General features: G+C 45.0%; 1 non-coding gene across 1 annotated transcript; it reads left to right on the top strand.

Annotated features, from left to right (window-relative positions):
* The first annotated feature begins 1,927 nt into the window (after positions 1 to 1,927).
* On the top strand, positions 1,928 to 1,999 carry TRNAH-GUG (transfer RNA histidin (anticodon GUG)). Its single transcript has one exon. It is a non-coding gene; the product is annotated as a tRNA-His (tRNA).
* The last annotated feature ends 13,230 nt before the right edge of the window (positions 2,000 to 15,229 follow it).

Genomic DNA, 15,229 nt, shown 5'->3' with positions numbered 1-15,229 from the left:
CCCTAAACGCCATCTCTATTGACACTTTAGTTACTTTCTCACACTGTATTCCTCTGCATGACTATACTCTACTCCCCTCAGTGCCACTGTACTCTACACTGTGCAACTCTATACCACTCCACTCTACTCAGTTCTACTCCACTCTAATCTACATTGTTCCACTCTATCACTCCACTCTATGCCACTCTAATCTATGCCACTCCACTATACGCCACTTCACTCCACTTTATGCTACTCCATTCTATGCCACTCCACCCTGTCACTCTCTGCTATGCCCCTCTACTCCACTCCACTCCACTCTACTCTATGCCACTTCCCTTCATTCCTCTCTACGCCACCCTACTTCATAGAATGCCACTTTATGTGACTCTATGCCACTCTGCTCTACATCACTCTAGAATACTCAACTGAACTCTACTCTATACAATTCAACTCTACTTTACTCCTCTCCACTCTATGCCTCTCCACTCTATGCTACTCTACTCCAGTCTACTGTACGCCACTTTATTTTATCCCATTCTACTCTGCGCCACTGTACACCACTCAACTCTATGCCACTCTACTCCGTTGCACCCCTCTCTACTCTACGCTACTCTACTCCATGCTACTATACTCCACTCTAAGCCACTGTACTCTCCACCACTAAGCTCTATTCCACTCTACTATATGCCACTCCATGCCACTCTAATCCACCCCACAGAATGCCACTCTACTCTATGCCACTTCTCTCATCTCCATGCCATTCCACACTTTTGCACTCTACCCTACTCTGTGCCTCTCCATTCCACTCCATGCCACTCCACTCTATCCCACTACGCTCTACTCTAGTTCACTCTATGCCACTCCACTTTACTCTCTCCCACTCTACTCTATACTACTTCATTCCATGAAACTTCACTGTACTCCACTCCACTCAATCTCACACAATATCACTCAATGGCACTACATGCGCTCTACTCTATGCCACTCTACTGCACACTACTCTATGCTGTGCCACTCTACACTACTCTCCTGTAGGCCTTTCTACTCTATGCCACTTTTTTCTTGCTCCTCTCTACACCACAGTGTCACTCCATGCAACGCGACTGTATGCTACTCAACTCCACAACACTCTACTTCATGCAGTCCGACTCCACTCCTCCTAATTCTTTGCCACCCCTCTCCATGACACACTGTTCTCTGACTCTATGCCATTCCATGCCACTTCACTCTACACCACACTATGCCACTCTACACCACACTACTTTACTCTATGCTACTCTATGCCATTCTATGCAACCTCACTCCTCTCTACCCCACTCTGCTCTATGCCACTCCATTCCTCACAATGCTATTCAACGCCATGCCAAAGCACACCACTTCATTATATTCCACTGTATTCTATGACACATTACGTCACTCTACTCTTTGCACTTCAATCTACTCCCTTCTATGACCCTCCATTCATCACCACTCCATTGTTTGCTAGTCAAGTTTACGCCACTTCATTCCACACAATGCAACTCTAAAGCAGTATGCACCAAGCAGCTGAATGTGTCTGAAGAGACACCCAGAAAAGAAAAAAACAACAATATGTGGGGGCCTGTTCCGAGCCCCTCCTGGCCTGGAGGAGTTTGGTCGGCCGTGGATTAAGTTTTTGCAGTGTTCACTTCCCCGACCCCAGCACTCATAGAACACTTGAGACTTGCAGGGCAGAGTGGTGGATCTTGTTAAGAAGTCTGTGCTTCTTGGTTTATGGGGAGTCTTGTCACTGGAAGCATAGAGGTAAATATTTGCTGTGATCTGCTACTCAAAGAAAAGACCCTGATCTAACTTGAAAAGATGGGTTTTAAACAAACGCTAAATCTATCCACTCCACGGACACTTTGACCTTTTTTTAGCCTATCAGAGCCACACCAGGATAGTCTTTTCAGAGCCCAAGTAGCTCGCCGTGATCGTATAGTGGTTAGTACTCTGCGTTGTGGCCGCAGCAACCTCGGTTCGAATCCGAGTCACGGCATTGCGGGTGGCAATGTCACGGCAGTTGGGCAGCATTTTTATTCTCACTTAATATTTACATGAGTTAAGAGCTTGAACCTAATTTCAACGGTGAAATTAAATGTCTTTGAAGAACGCGTTAACAATGTTATTATTTATTTCACCTTTCTGCGCTTTTACGTTTGTGGCGGTCCTGATGTGAAAAGTATGAGCTACAGTTTGGTTTCACGGGACCCGGTCAGCAAGAGGGATGGATGTCTGTGTCTCCTGTACCTGCAGCGCCGAGGCTCCTGTACTGACGCGGAGTAGCTTTCAATGTTGAAAGGGATCCTGCTAGTCAAATATCAGTTTTTGCAGCAATTCAGGCCTGCGAAGAAAAAAGGTCTAAAAATAAATATTTCTATAGAAAGTAAGACTGAGCTCCCAAGGGTCTGAAAGAAAGAGGCGACGGAGAAGGACACTGAGAGGCGCACTCACCCAATCAGCGTTTGGCTTCATCATCCCGCACCCGACGGATCACCGGGCAGCTAGAGGGAAAGTTTTAAAACTTAAGCCAAGTTTATTAGTCGTGGTCGAATCGTGAATTACACAATTACGCTCCTTTGTGGAATTTGGAGTAATGTGGGGAAAGACATCTACCCAAGAGCGGAGGAAAAGAGCGCGAGCAGCGGCTGTTGTGCCAGTTCTGTTGCATTTAGAGCGATTTTCTTGTGCAAAGTGTATATCAGGTTCCTTTCGGATCTGAGCGTGTATTTTGCACCAGGAAAATAGCCTTGTGTAATTCTGTACAACCTCGCATAATGTTGCTGTAATTTCGCGTAATTACACTGCAGTGAGTTACACTGGTTACGCCCATCCCTACATTTGACTCATGTTTAACAGAGAGGTCCGTCCATCCATTGATCCATTCATCTGTCCATCCATCTTTTTGCCTGTGTGCCTGCTTATCTATCTGCTCACCTACCTGTGCGTGACTGTGAACCTGTCTAACAGAGTGTTGATGCCTGGCTGTATGCTTTGTTAACACTATAACGCTCATAGGGACATTGAGGAGGACATCTTGGCGCTATGGTTTTTTTTGGTATGAAGCAACCGTTTTCAAATCCTGACAGTCCACACAAAGTTGATCATATGTGATCCCATATTCGTACCAACAGCTGCTTCTCTATATACTTATCGGTCCACGTCTATTACTACATGTGCTTTCTATTTACCTTTCTATTTCAATCTGGGTATCTGCCTTACTGCCTATTTCTGCCCATCTCTGTTTATGTTAACACTTTAAAGCCTACATGCTGACTACCAAGGTCTTTGTGGCGTGGTTATTTCTAAAGCAGGCGCGTGTGATTTACAGCGGTTTCTGTGACGCTGATTATATCTCATCCATGATTTACTAACAGCTACATACCTGCCTTTCTGTCTACAAACCTGTACAGATGCATCGGTGCATGTGGCTTATTTATGACGATCTGTTTAACCTTCTATCCGTCCTTCTATCTGTGCAACTGTCTTACAGTTCCCCCTCTTTTATGTTGTTACAACACTATTTGTTAAACAAACCTTCACAGTCAGAGGGGCTTCCAGGCGCTGTTATTTATTAAAAAAACTGCAAAGAACACCAGTTTATGCAATGTTGATGACATTTACTTCACCCCTTTATTGTTGCATTAATGGGTTTTCAAGTCACAAAACGGGTCCCTGATGAAGCCCAAGTGGACTTCTGAGCTGCTGTAGCTCTGTGGGGTCTCCAGCTCTCCTAGGGCCTCAGATCTACCACTACAACACCAGCCTTACCCTAAGTTGTGCAGTAGATTTTTTATTTTTTTTATTTATTGGTATTTCAGATGGTACATATTATTCATAGGATTGTAACAGGTTGCAGAGCTGTATGAATCTCCTTTCCATGACAACTTTTGAACAGTTACCCATTACTGCTATTATATTATGTTACCACCACGCTGAGGGCTGTTCCTTGCATAAATCTGTAAGCAGGCTTGTGATCTGTGGTGTGGGCCTCCTGTGGGTCTCCGGTTCAGCGCTGTATGCCCATGGAGCAGGGTGGTCGGTTCCCACCATTTCCAGCTCTGGTACGTCAGGTACTCATCATCTCTTATTACAACAAATAACAAGCAAGCCAAACAACTTGCCCAGAAACCGAGACCTAACTACGCATCGTGTGAGTGTGTCTACAGCTGTATGGGGCCCAGCCGGGGGGGGGGAAGGGACCCAGGGAAACCCTCCCCAGTGTATGATCTTCCAGGGAGGTCTAGGAGAGGTGTGTTTGTCGTGCTCCTAACTCCGCAAGTTAAGAGGCCCATCTGCATCGTCATCATAATCATGTCAGGAGTGTTCCAAGCTCCCGCCACCTCTGCCCATAGGGGAGCTATCTGTCTGTTCCTCAGCCCTCTCATTTCTTCCCTCTGAAGTGCCCTTTCTTCTGCCTTGCCAAGGAAGTGATGTCTGCTTATAGCACGTGTCCTACTTTTATAATGTTTTCAGGGCACTTCGCCCACTTCATATCTAGCCAAAATCCTTTAGCACTGGGAGACAACGTGTCTGCTGAATATCTTACCTCCACCATTGGGGGTATAAAAGGTGTACTTTGGCTCTGTTGTAAATTATTATATAGGGCTCAATTTGGTTGGGTTGTGAATTGCTGTCAAGCTCTAAATTTCAGAATTCTCTTAGTCACACCTTTTTATGTCTTGCGTACACAGTGAATGTGCTGTGAGACATATTGTTTAGAATTCAGTGGGCTTACCACACGCCCATAGCTTACTTACCATTAATTGTTTTCTATGTCACTCACATTTGCAATATTTCGATTGCTTAGCTCCCATAGACTGAATCTTCAATTCTTTTGTTCATTCCTCCATGGAGGATGGACCAAGTTGTGTTCTTTTCGTCTTTCTACAGTACGCTATTTTTTATATTTTAAAAGTGTTTTCGTATCATTCTTGGATGTGCAATGTGCTTTCCAACATTCATGACAAGCATACAGCTTATTTTTCACCCTAAACGCCGTCTCTATTGACACTTTAGTTACTTTCTCACACTGTATTCCTCTGCATGACTATACTCTACTCCCCTCAGTGCCACTGTACTCTACACTGTGCAACTCTATACCACTCCACTCTACTCAGTTCTACTCCACTCTAATCTACATTGTTCCACTCTATCACTCCACTCTATGCCACTCTAATCTATGTCACTCCACTATACGCCACTTCACTCCACTTTATGCTACTCCATTCTATGCCACTCCACCCTGTCACTCTCTGCTATGCCCCTCTACTCCACTCCACTCCACTCTACTCTATGCCACTTCCCTTCATTCCTCTCTACGCCACCCTACTTCATAGAATGCCACTTTATGTGACTCTATGCCACTCTGCTCTACATCACTCTAGAATACTCAACTGAACTCTACTCTATACAATTCAACTCTACTTTACTCCTCTCCACTCTATGCCTCTCCACTCTATGCTACTCTACTCCAGTCTACTGTACGCCACTTTATTTTATCCCATTCTACTCTACGCCACTGTACACCACTCAACTCTATGCCACTCTACTCCGTTGCACCCCTCTCTACTCTACGCTACTCTACTCCATGCTACTACACTCCACTCTAAGCCACTGTACTCTCCACCACTAAGCTCTATTCCACTCTACTATATGCCACTCCATGCCACTCTAATCCACCCCACAGAATGCCACTCTACTCTATGCCACTCCACTCAACTCCATGCCATTCCACACTTTTGCACTCTACCCTACTCTGTGCCTCTCCATTCCACTCCATGCCACTCCACTCTATCCCACTACGCTCTACTCTAGTTCACTCTATGCCACTCCACTTTACTCTCTCCCACTCTACTCTATACTACTTCATTCCATGCCACTTCACTGTACTCCACTCCACTCAATCTCACACAATATCACTCAATAGCACTACATGCGCTCTACTCTATGCCACTCTACTGCACACTACTCTATGCTGTGCCACTCTACACTAGTATCCTGTAGGCCTTTCTACTCTATGCCACTTTTTTCTTTGCTCCTCTCTACACCACAGTGTCACTCCATGCAACGCGACTGTATGCTACTCAACTCCACAACACTCTACTTCATGCAGTCCGACTCCACTCCTCCTAATTCTTTGCCACCCCTCTCCATGACACACTGTTCTCTGACTCTATGCCATTCCATGCCACTTCACTCTACACCACACTATGCCACTCTACACCACACTACTTTACTCTATGCTACTCTATGCCATTCTATGCAACCTCACTCCTCTCTACCCCACTCTGCTCTATGCCACTCCATTCCTCACAATGCTATTCAACGCCATGCCAAGGCACACCACTTCATTATATTCCACTGTATTCTATGACACATTACGTCACTCTACTCTTTGCACTTCAATCTACTCCCTTCTATGACCCTCCATTCATCACCACTCCATTGTTTGCTAGTCAAGTTTACGCCACTTCATTCCACACAATGCAACTCTAAAGCAGTATGCACCAAGCAGCTGAATGTGTCTGAAGAGACACCCAGAAAAGAAAAAAACAACAATATGTTGGGGCCTGTTCCGAGCCCCTCCTGGCCTGGAGGAGTTTGGTCGGCCGTGGATTAAGTTTTTGCAGTGTTCACTTCCCCGACCCCAGCACTCATAGAACACTTGAGACTTGCAGGGCAGAGTGGTGGATCTTGTTAAGAAGTCTGTGCTTCGTGGTTTATGGGGAGTCTTGTCACTGGAAGCATAGAGGTAAATATTTGCTGTGATCTGCTACTCAAAGAAAAGACCCTGATCCAACTTGAAAAGATGGGTTTTAAACAAACGCTAAATCTATCCACTCCACGGACACTTTGACCTTTTTTTAGCCTATCAGAGCCACACCAGGGTAGTCTTTTCAGAGCCCAAGTAGCTCTCCGTGATCGTATAGTGGTTAGTACTCTGCGTTGTGGCCGCAGCAACCTCGGTTCGAATCCGAGTCACGGCATTGCGGGTGGCAATGTCACGGCAGTTGGGCAGCATTTTTATTCTCACTTAATATTTACATGAGTTAAGAGCTTGAACCTAATTTCAACGGTGAAATTAAATGTCTTTGAAGAACGCGTTAACAATGTTATTATTTATTTCACCTTTCTGCGCTTTTACGTTTGTGGCGGTCCTGATGTGAAAAGTATGAGCTACAGTTTGGTTTCACGGGACCCGGTCAGCAAGAGGGATGGATGTCTGTGTCTCCTGTACCTGCAGCGCCGAGGCTCCTGTACTGACGCGGAGTAGCTTTCAATGTTGAAAGGGATCCTGCTAGTCAAATATCAGTTTTTGCAGCAATTCAGGCCGCGAAGAAAAAAGATCTAAAAATAAATATTTGTATAGAAAGTAAGACTGAGCTCCCAAGGGTCTGAAAGAAAGAGGCGACGGAGAAGGACACTGAGAGGCGCACTCACCCAATCAGCGTTTGGCTTCATCATCCCGCACCCGACGGATCACCGGGCAGCTAGAAGGAAAGTTTTAAAACTTAAGCCAAGTTTATTATTCGTGGTCGAATCGTGAATTACACAATTACGCTCCTTTGTGGAATTTGGAGTAATGTGGGGAAAGACATCTACCCAAGAGCGGAGGAAAAGAGCGCGAGCAGCGGCTGTTGTGCCAGTTCTGTTGCATTTAGAGCGATTTTCTTGTGCAAAGTGTATATCAGGTTCCTTTCGGATCTGAGCGTGTATTTTGCACCAGGAAAATAGCCTTGTGTAATTCTGTACAACCTCGCATAATGTTGCTGTAATTTCGCGTAATTACACTGCAGTGAGTTACACTGGTTACGCCCATCCCTACATTTGACTCATGTTTAACAGAGAGGTCCGTCCATCCATTGATCCATTCATCTGTCCATCCATCTTTTTGATTGTGTGCCTGCTTATCTATCTGCTCACCTACCTGTGCGTGACTGTGAACCTGTCTAACAGAGTGTTGATGCCTGGCTGTATGCTTTGTTAACACTATAACGCTCATAGGGACATTGAGGAGGACATCTTGGCGCTATGGTTTTCTTTGGTATGAAGCAACCGTTTTCAAATCCTGACAGTCCACACAAAGTTGATCATATGTGATCCCATATTCGTACCAACAGCTGCTTCTCTATATACTTATCGGTCCACGTCTATTACTACATGTGCTTTCTATTTACCTTTCTATTTCAATCTGGGTATCTGCCTTACTGCCTATTTCTGCCCATCTCTGTTTATGTTAACACTTTAAAGCCTACATGCTGACTACCAAGGTCTTTGTGGCGTGGTTATTTCTAAAGCAGGCGCGTGTGATTTACAGCGGTTTCTGTGACGCTGATTATATCTCATCCATGATTTACTAACAGCTACATACCTGCCTTTCTGTCTACAAACCTGTACAGATGCATCGGTGCATGTGGCTTATTTATGACGATCTGTTTAACCTTCTATCCGTCCTTCTATCTGTGCAACTGTCTTACAGTTCCCCCTCTTTTATGTTGTTACAACACTATTTGTTAAACAAACCTTCACAGTCAGAGGGGCTTCCAGGCGCTGTTATTTATTAAAAAAACTGCAAAGAACACCAGTTTATGCAATGTTGATGACATTTACTTCACCCCTTTATTGTTGCATTAATGGGTTTTCAAGTCACAAAACGGGTCCCTGATGAAGCCCAAGTGGACTTCTGAGTTGCTGTAGCTCTGTGGGGTCTCCAGCTCTCCTAGGGCCTCAGATCTACCACTACAACACCAGCCTTACCCTAAGTTGTGCAGTAGATTTTTTTTTTTTATTTATTTATTGGTATTTCAGATGGTACATATTATTCATAGGATTGTAACAGGTTGCAGAGCTGTATGAATCTCCTTTCCATGACAACTTTTGAACTGTTACCCATTACTGCTATTATATTATGTTACCACCACGCTGAGGGCTGTTCCTTGCATAAATCTGTAAGCAGGCTTGTGATCTGTGGTGTGGGCCTCCTGTGGGTCTCCGGATCAGCGCTGTATGCCCATGGAGCAGGGTGGTCGGTTCCCACCATTTCCAGCTCTGGCACGTCAGGTACTCATCATCTCTTATTACAACAAATAACAAGCAAGCCAAACAACTTGCCCAGAAACCGAGACCTAACTACGCATCGTGTGAGTGTGTCTACAGCTGTATGGGGCCCAGCCGGGGGGGGGGAAGGGACCCAGGGAAACCCTCCCCAGTGTATGATCTTCCAGGGAGGTCTAGGAGAGGTGTGTTTGTCGTGCTCCTAACTCCGCAAGTTAAGAGGCCCATCTGCATCGTCATCATAATCATGTCAGGAGTGTTCCAAGCTCCCGCCACCTCTGCCCATAGGGGAGCTATCTGTCTGTTCCTCAGCCCTCTCATTTCTTCCCTCTGAAGTGCCCTTTCTTCTGCCTTGCCAAGGAAGTGATGTCTGCTTATAGCACGTGTCCTACTTTTATAATGTTTTCAGGGCACTTCGCCCACTTCATATCTAGCCAAAATCCTTTAGCACTGGGAGACAACGTGTCTGCTGAATATCTTACCTCCACCATTGGGGGTATAAAAGGTGTACTTTGGCTCTGTTGTAAATTATTATATAGGGCTCAATTTGGTTGGGTTGTGAATTGCTGTCAAGCTCTAAATTTCAGAATTCTCTTAGTCACACCTTTTTATGTCTTGCGTACACAGTGAATGTGCTGTGAGACATATTGTTTAGAATTCAGTGGGCTTACCACACGCCCATAGCTTACTTACCATTAATTGTTTTCTATGTCACTCACATTTGCAATATTTCGATTGCTTAGCTCCCATAGACTGAATCTTCAATTCTTTTGTTCATTCCTCCATGGAGGATGGACCAAGATGTGTTCTTTTCGTCTTTCTACAGTACGCTATTTTTTATATTTTAAAAGTGTTTTCGTATCATTCTTGGATGTGCAATGTGCTTTCCAACATTCATGACAAGCATACAGCTTATTTTTCACCCTAAATGCCGTCTCTATTGACACTTTAGTTACTTTCTCACACTGTATTCCTCTACATGACTATACTCTACTCCCCTCAGTGCCACTGTACTCTACACTGTGCAACTCTATACCACTCCACTCTACTCAGTTCTACTCCACTCTAATCTACATTGTTCCACTCTATCACTCCACTCTATGCCACTCTAATCTATGCCGCTCTACTATACGCCACTTCACTCCACTTTATGCTACTCCATTCTATGCCACTCCACCCTGTCACTCTCTGCTATGCCCCTCTACTCCACTCCACTCCACTCCACTCTACTCTATGCCACTTCCCTTCATTCCTCTCTACGCCACCCTACTTCATAGAATGCCACTTTATGTGACTCTATGCCACTCTGCTCTACATCACTCTAGAATACTCAACTGAACTCTACTCTATACAACTCCAATCTACTTTACTCCTCTCCACTCTATGCCTCTCCACTCTATGCTACTCTACTCCAGTCTAATGTACGCCACTTTATTTTATCCCATTCTACTATACGCCACTGTACACCACTCAACTCTATGCCACTCTACTCCGTTGCACCCCTCTCTACTCTACGCTAGTCTACTCCATGCTACTATACTCCACTCTAAGCCACTGTACTCTCCACCACTAAACTCTATTCCACTCTACTGTATGCCACTCCATGCCACTCTAATCCACCCCACAGAATGCCACTCTACTCTATGCCACTCCACTCAACTCCATGCCATTCCACACTTTTGCACTCTACCCTACTCTGTGCCTCTCCATTCCACTCCATGCCACTCCACTCAATCCCACTACGCTCTACTCTAGTTCACTCTATGCCACTCCACTTTACTCTCTCCCACTCTACTCTATACTACTTCATTCCATGCCACTTCACTGTACTCCACTCCACTCCATCTCACACAATATCACTCAATGGCACTACATGCGCTCTACTCTATGCCACTCTACTGCACACTACTCTATGCTGTGCCACTCTACACTACTCTCCTGTAGGCCTTTCTACTCTATGCCACTTTTTACTCTGCTCCTCTCTACACCACAGTGTCACTCCATGCAACGCGACTGTATGCTACTCAACTCCACAACACTCTACTTCATGCAGTCCGACTCCACTCCTCCTAATTCTTTGCCACCCCTCTCCATGACACACTGTTCTCTGACTCTATGCCATTCCATGCCACTTCACTCTACACCACACTATGCCACTCTACACCACACTACTTTACTCTATGCTACTCTATGCCATTCTATGCAACCTCACTCCTCTCTACCCCACTCTGCTCTATGCCACTCCATTCCTCACAATGCTATTCAACGCCATGCCATGGCACACCACTTCATTATATTCCACTGTATTCTATGACACATTACGTCACTCTACTCTTTGCACTTCAATCTACTCCCTTCTATGACCCTCCATTCATCACCACTCCATTGTTTGCTAGTCAAGTTTACGCCACTTCATTCCACACAATGCAACTCTAAAGCAGTATGCACCAAGCAGCTGAATGTGTCTGAAGAGACACCCAGAAAAGAAAAAAACAACAATATGTGGGGGCCTGTTCCGAGCCCCTCCTGGCCTGGAGGAGTTTGGTCGGCCGTGGATTAAGTTTTTGCAGTGTTCACTTCCCCGACCCCAGCACTCATAGAACACTTGAGACTTGCAGGGCAGAGTGGTGGATCTTGTTAAGAAGTCTGGGCTTCTTGGTTTATGGGGAGTCTTGTCACTGGAAGCAGAGAGGTAAATATTTGCTGTGATCTGCTACTCAAAGAAAAGACCCTGATCTAACTTGAAAAGATGGGTTTTAAACAAACGCTAAATCTATCCACTCCACGGACACTTTGACCTTTTTTAAGCCTATCAGAGCCACACCAGGCTAGTCTTTTTAGAGCCCAAGTAGCTCGCCGTGATCATATAGTGGTTAGTACTCTGCGTTGTGGCAGCAGCAACCTCGGTTCGAATCCGAGTCACGGCATTGCGGGTGGCAATGTCACGGCAGTTGGGCAGCATTTTTATTCTCACTTCTTAATATTTACATGAGTTAAGAGCTTGAACCTAATTTCAACGGTGAAATTAAATATCTTTGAAGAACGCGTTAACAATGTTATTATTTATTTCACCTTTCTGCGTTTTTACGTTTGTGGCGGTCCTTATGTGAAAAGTATGAGCTACAGTTTGGTTTCACGGGACCCGGTCAGCAAGAGGGATGGATGTCTGTGTCTCCTGTACCTGCAGCGCCGAGGCTCCTGTACTGACGCGGAGTAGCTTTCAATGTTGAAAGGGATCCTGCTAGTCAAATATCAGTTTTTGCAGCAATTCAGGCCGCGAAGAAAAAAGGTCTAAAAATAAATATTTGTATAGAAAGTAAGACTGAGCTCCCAAGGGTCTGAAAGAAAGAGGCGACGGAGAAGGACACTGAGAGGCGGACTCACCCAATCAGCGTTTGGCTTCATCATCCCGCACCCGACGGATCACCGGGCAGCTAGAGGGAAAGTTTTAAAACTTAAGCCAAGTTTATTAGTCGTGGTCGAATCGTGAATTACACAATTACGCTCCTTTGTGGAATTTGGAGTAATGTGGGGAAAGACATCTACCCAAGAGCGGAGGAAAAGAGCGCGAGCAGCGGCTGTTGTGCCAGTTCTGTTGCATTTAGAGCGATTTTCTTGCGCAAAGTGTATATCAGGTTCCTTTCGGATCTGAGCGTGTATTTTGCACCAGGAAAATAGCCTTGTGTAATTCTGTACAACCTCGCATAATGTTGCTGTAATTTCGCGTAATTACACTGCAGTGAGTTACACTGGTTACGCCCATCCCTACATTTGACTCATGTTTAACAGAGAGGTCCGTCCATCCATTGATCCATTCATCTGTCCATCCATCTTTTTGCCTGTGTGCCTGCTTATCTATCTGCTCACCTACCTGTGCGTGACTGTGAACCTGTCTAACAGAGTGTTGATGCCTGGCTGTATGCTTTGTTAACACTATAACGCTCATAGGGACATTGAGGAGGACATCTTGGCGCTATGGTTTTTTTTGGTATGAAGCAACCGTTTTCAAATCCTGACAGTCCACACAAAGTTGATCATATGTGATCCCATTTTCGTACCAACAGCTGCTTCTCTATATACTTATCGGTCCACGTCTATTACTACATGTGCTTTCTATTTACCTTTCTATTTCAATCTGGGTATCTGCCTTACTGCCTATTTCTGCCCATCTCTGTTTATGTTAACACTTTAAAGCCTACATGCTGACTACCAAGGTCTTTGTGGCGTGGTTCTTTCTAAAGCAGGCGCGTGTGATTTACAGCGGTTTCTGTGACGCTGATTATATCTCATCCATGATTTACTAACAGCTACATACCTGCCTTTCTGTCTACAAACCTGTACAGATGCATCGTTGCATGTGGCTTATTTATGACGATCTGTTTAACCTTCTATCCGTCCTTCTATCTGTGCAACTGTCTTACAGTTCCCCCTCTTTTATGTTGTTACAACACTATTTGTTAAACAAACCTTCACAGTCAGAAGGGCTTCCAGGCGCTGTTATTTATTAAAAAAACTGCAAAGAACACCAGTTTATGCAATGTTGATGACATTTACTTCACCCCTTTATTGTTGCATTAATGGGTTTTCAAGTCACAAAACGGGTCCCTGATGAAGCCCAAGTGGACTTCTGAGCTGCTGTAGCTCTGTGGGGTCTCCAGCTCTCCTAGGGCCTCAGATCTTCCACTACAACACCAGCCTTACCCTAAGTTGTGCAGTAGATTTTTTATTTTTTTAATTTATTGGTATTTCAGATGGTACATATTATTCATAGGATTGTAACAGGTTGCAGAGCTGTATGAATCTCCTTTCCATGACAACTTTTGAACAGTTACCCATTACTGCTATTATATTATGTTACCACCACGCTGAGGGCTGTTCCTTGCATAAATCTGTAAGCAGGCTTGTGATCAGTGGTGTGGGCCTCCTGTGGGTCTCCGGTTCAGCGCTGTATGCCCATGGAGCAGGGTGGTCGGTTCCCACCATTTCCAGCTCTGGCACGTCAGGTACTCATCATCTCTTATTACAACAAATAACAAGCAAGCCAAACAACTTGCCCAGAAACCGAGACCTAACTACGCATCGTGTGAGTGTGTCTACAGCTGTATGGGGCCCAGCCGGGGGGGGGGGAAGGGACCCAGGGGAACCCTCCCCGGTGTATGATCTTCCAGGGAGGTCTAGGAGAGGTGTGTTTGTCGTGCTCCTAACTCCGCAAGTTAAGAGGCCCATCTGCATCGTCATCATAGTCATGTCAGGAGTGTTCCATGCTCCCGCCACCTCTGCCCATAGGGGAGCTATCTGTCTTGTCCTCAGCCCTCTCATTTCTTCCCTCTGAAGTGCCCTTTCTTCTGCCTTGCAAAGGAAGTGATGTCTGCTTATAGCACGTGTCCTACTTTTATAATGTTTTCAGGGCACTTCGCCCACTTCATATCTAGCCAAAATCCTTTAGCACTGGGAGACCACGTGTCTGCTGAATATCTTACCTCCACCATTGGGGGTATAAAAGGTGTACTTTGGCTCTGTTATAAATTATTATATAGGGCTCAATTTGGTTGGGTTGTGAATTGCTGTCAAGCTCTAAATCTCAGAATTCTCTTAGTCACACCTTTTTATGTCTTGCGTACACAGTGAATGTGCTGTGAGACATATTGTTTAGAATTCAGTGGGCTTACCACACGCCCATAGCTTACCTACCATTAATTGTTTTCTATGTCACTCACATTTGCAATATTTCGATTGCTTAGCTCCCATAGACTGAATCTTCCTTTCTTGTGTTCATTCCTCCATGGAGGATGGACCAAGTACATGTGTTCTTTTCGTCTTTCTACAGTACGCTATTTTTTATATTTTAAAAGTGTTTTCGTATCATTCTTGGATGTGCAATGTGCTTTCCAACATTCATGACAAGCATACAGCTTATTTTTCACCCTAAATGCCGTCTCTATTGACACTTTAGTTACTTTCTCACACTGTATTCCTCTACATGACTATACTCTACTCCCCTCAGTGCCACTGTACTCTACACTGTGCAACTCTATACCACTCCACTCTACTCAGTTCTACTCCACTCTAATCTACATTCTTCCACTCTATCACTCCACTCTATGCCACTCTAATCTATGCCGCTCCACTATACGCCACTTCACTCCACTTTATGCTACTCCATTCTATGCCA

This window comes from Pleurodeles waltl, chromosome 12 (genome assembly GCF_031143425.1).
Source record: "Pleurodeles waltl isolate 20211129_DDA chromosome 12, aPleWal1.hap1.20221129, whole genome shotgun sequence".
Taxonomy (NCBI): domain Eukaryota; kingdom Metazoa; phylum Chordata; class Amphibia; order Caudata; family Salamandridae; genus Pleurodeles; species Pleurodeles waltl.
This window is presented reverse-complemented; position numbering and strand designations above follow the sequence as displayed.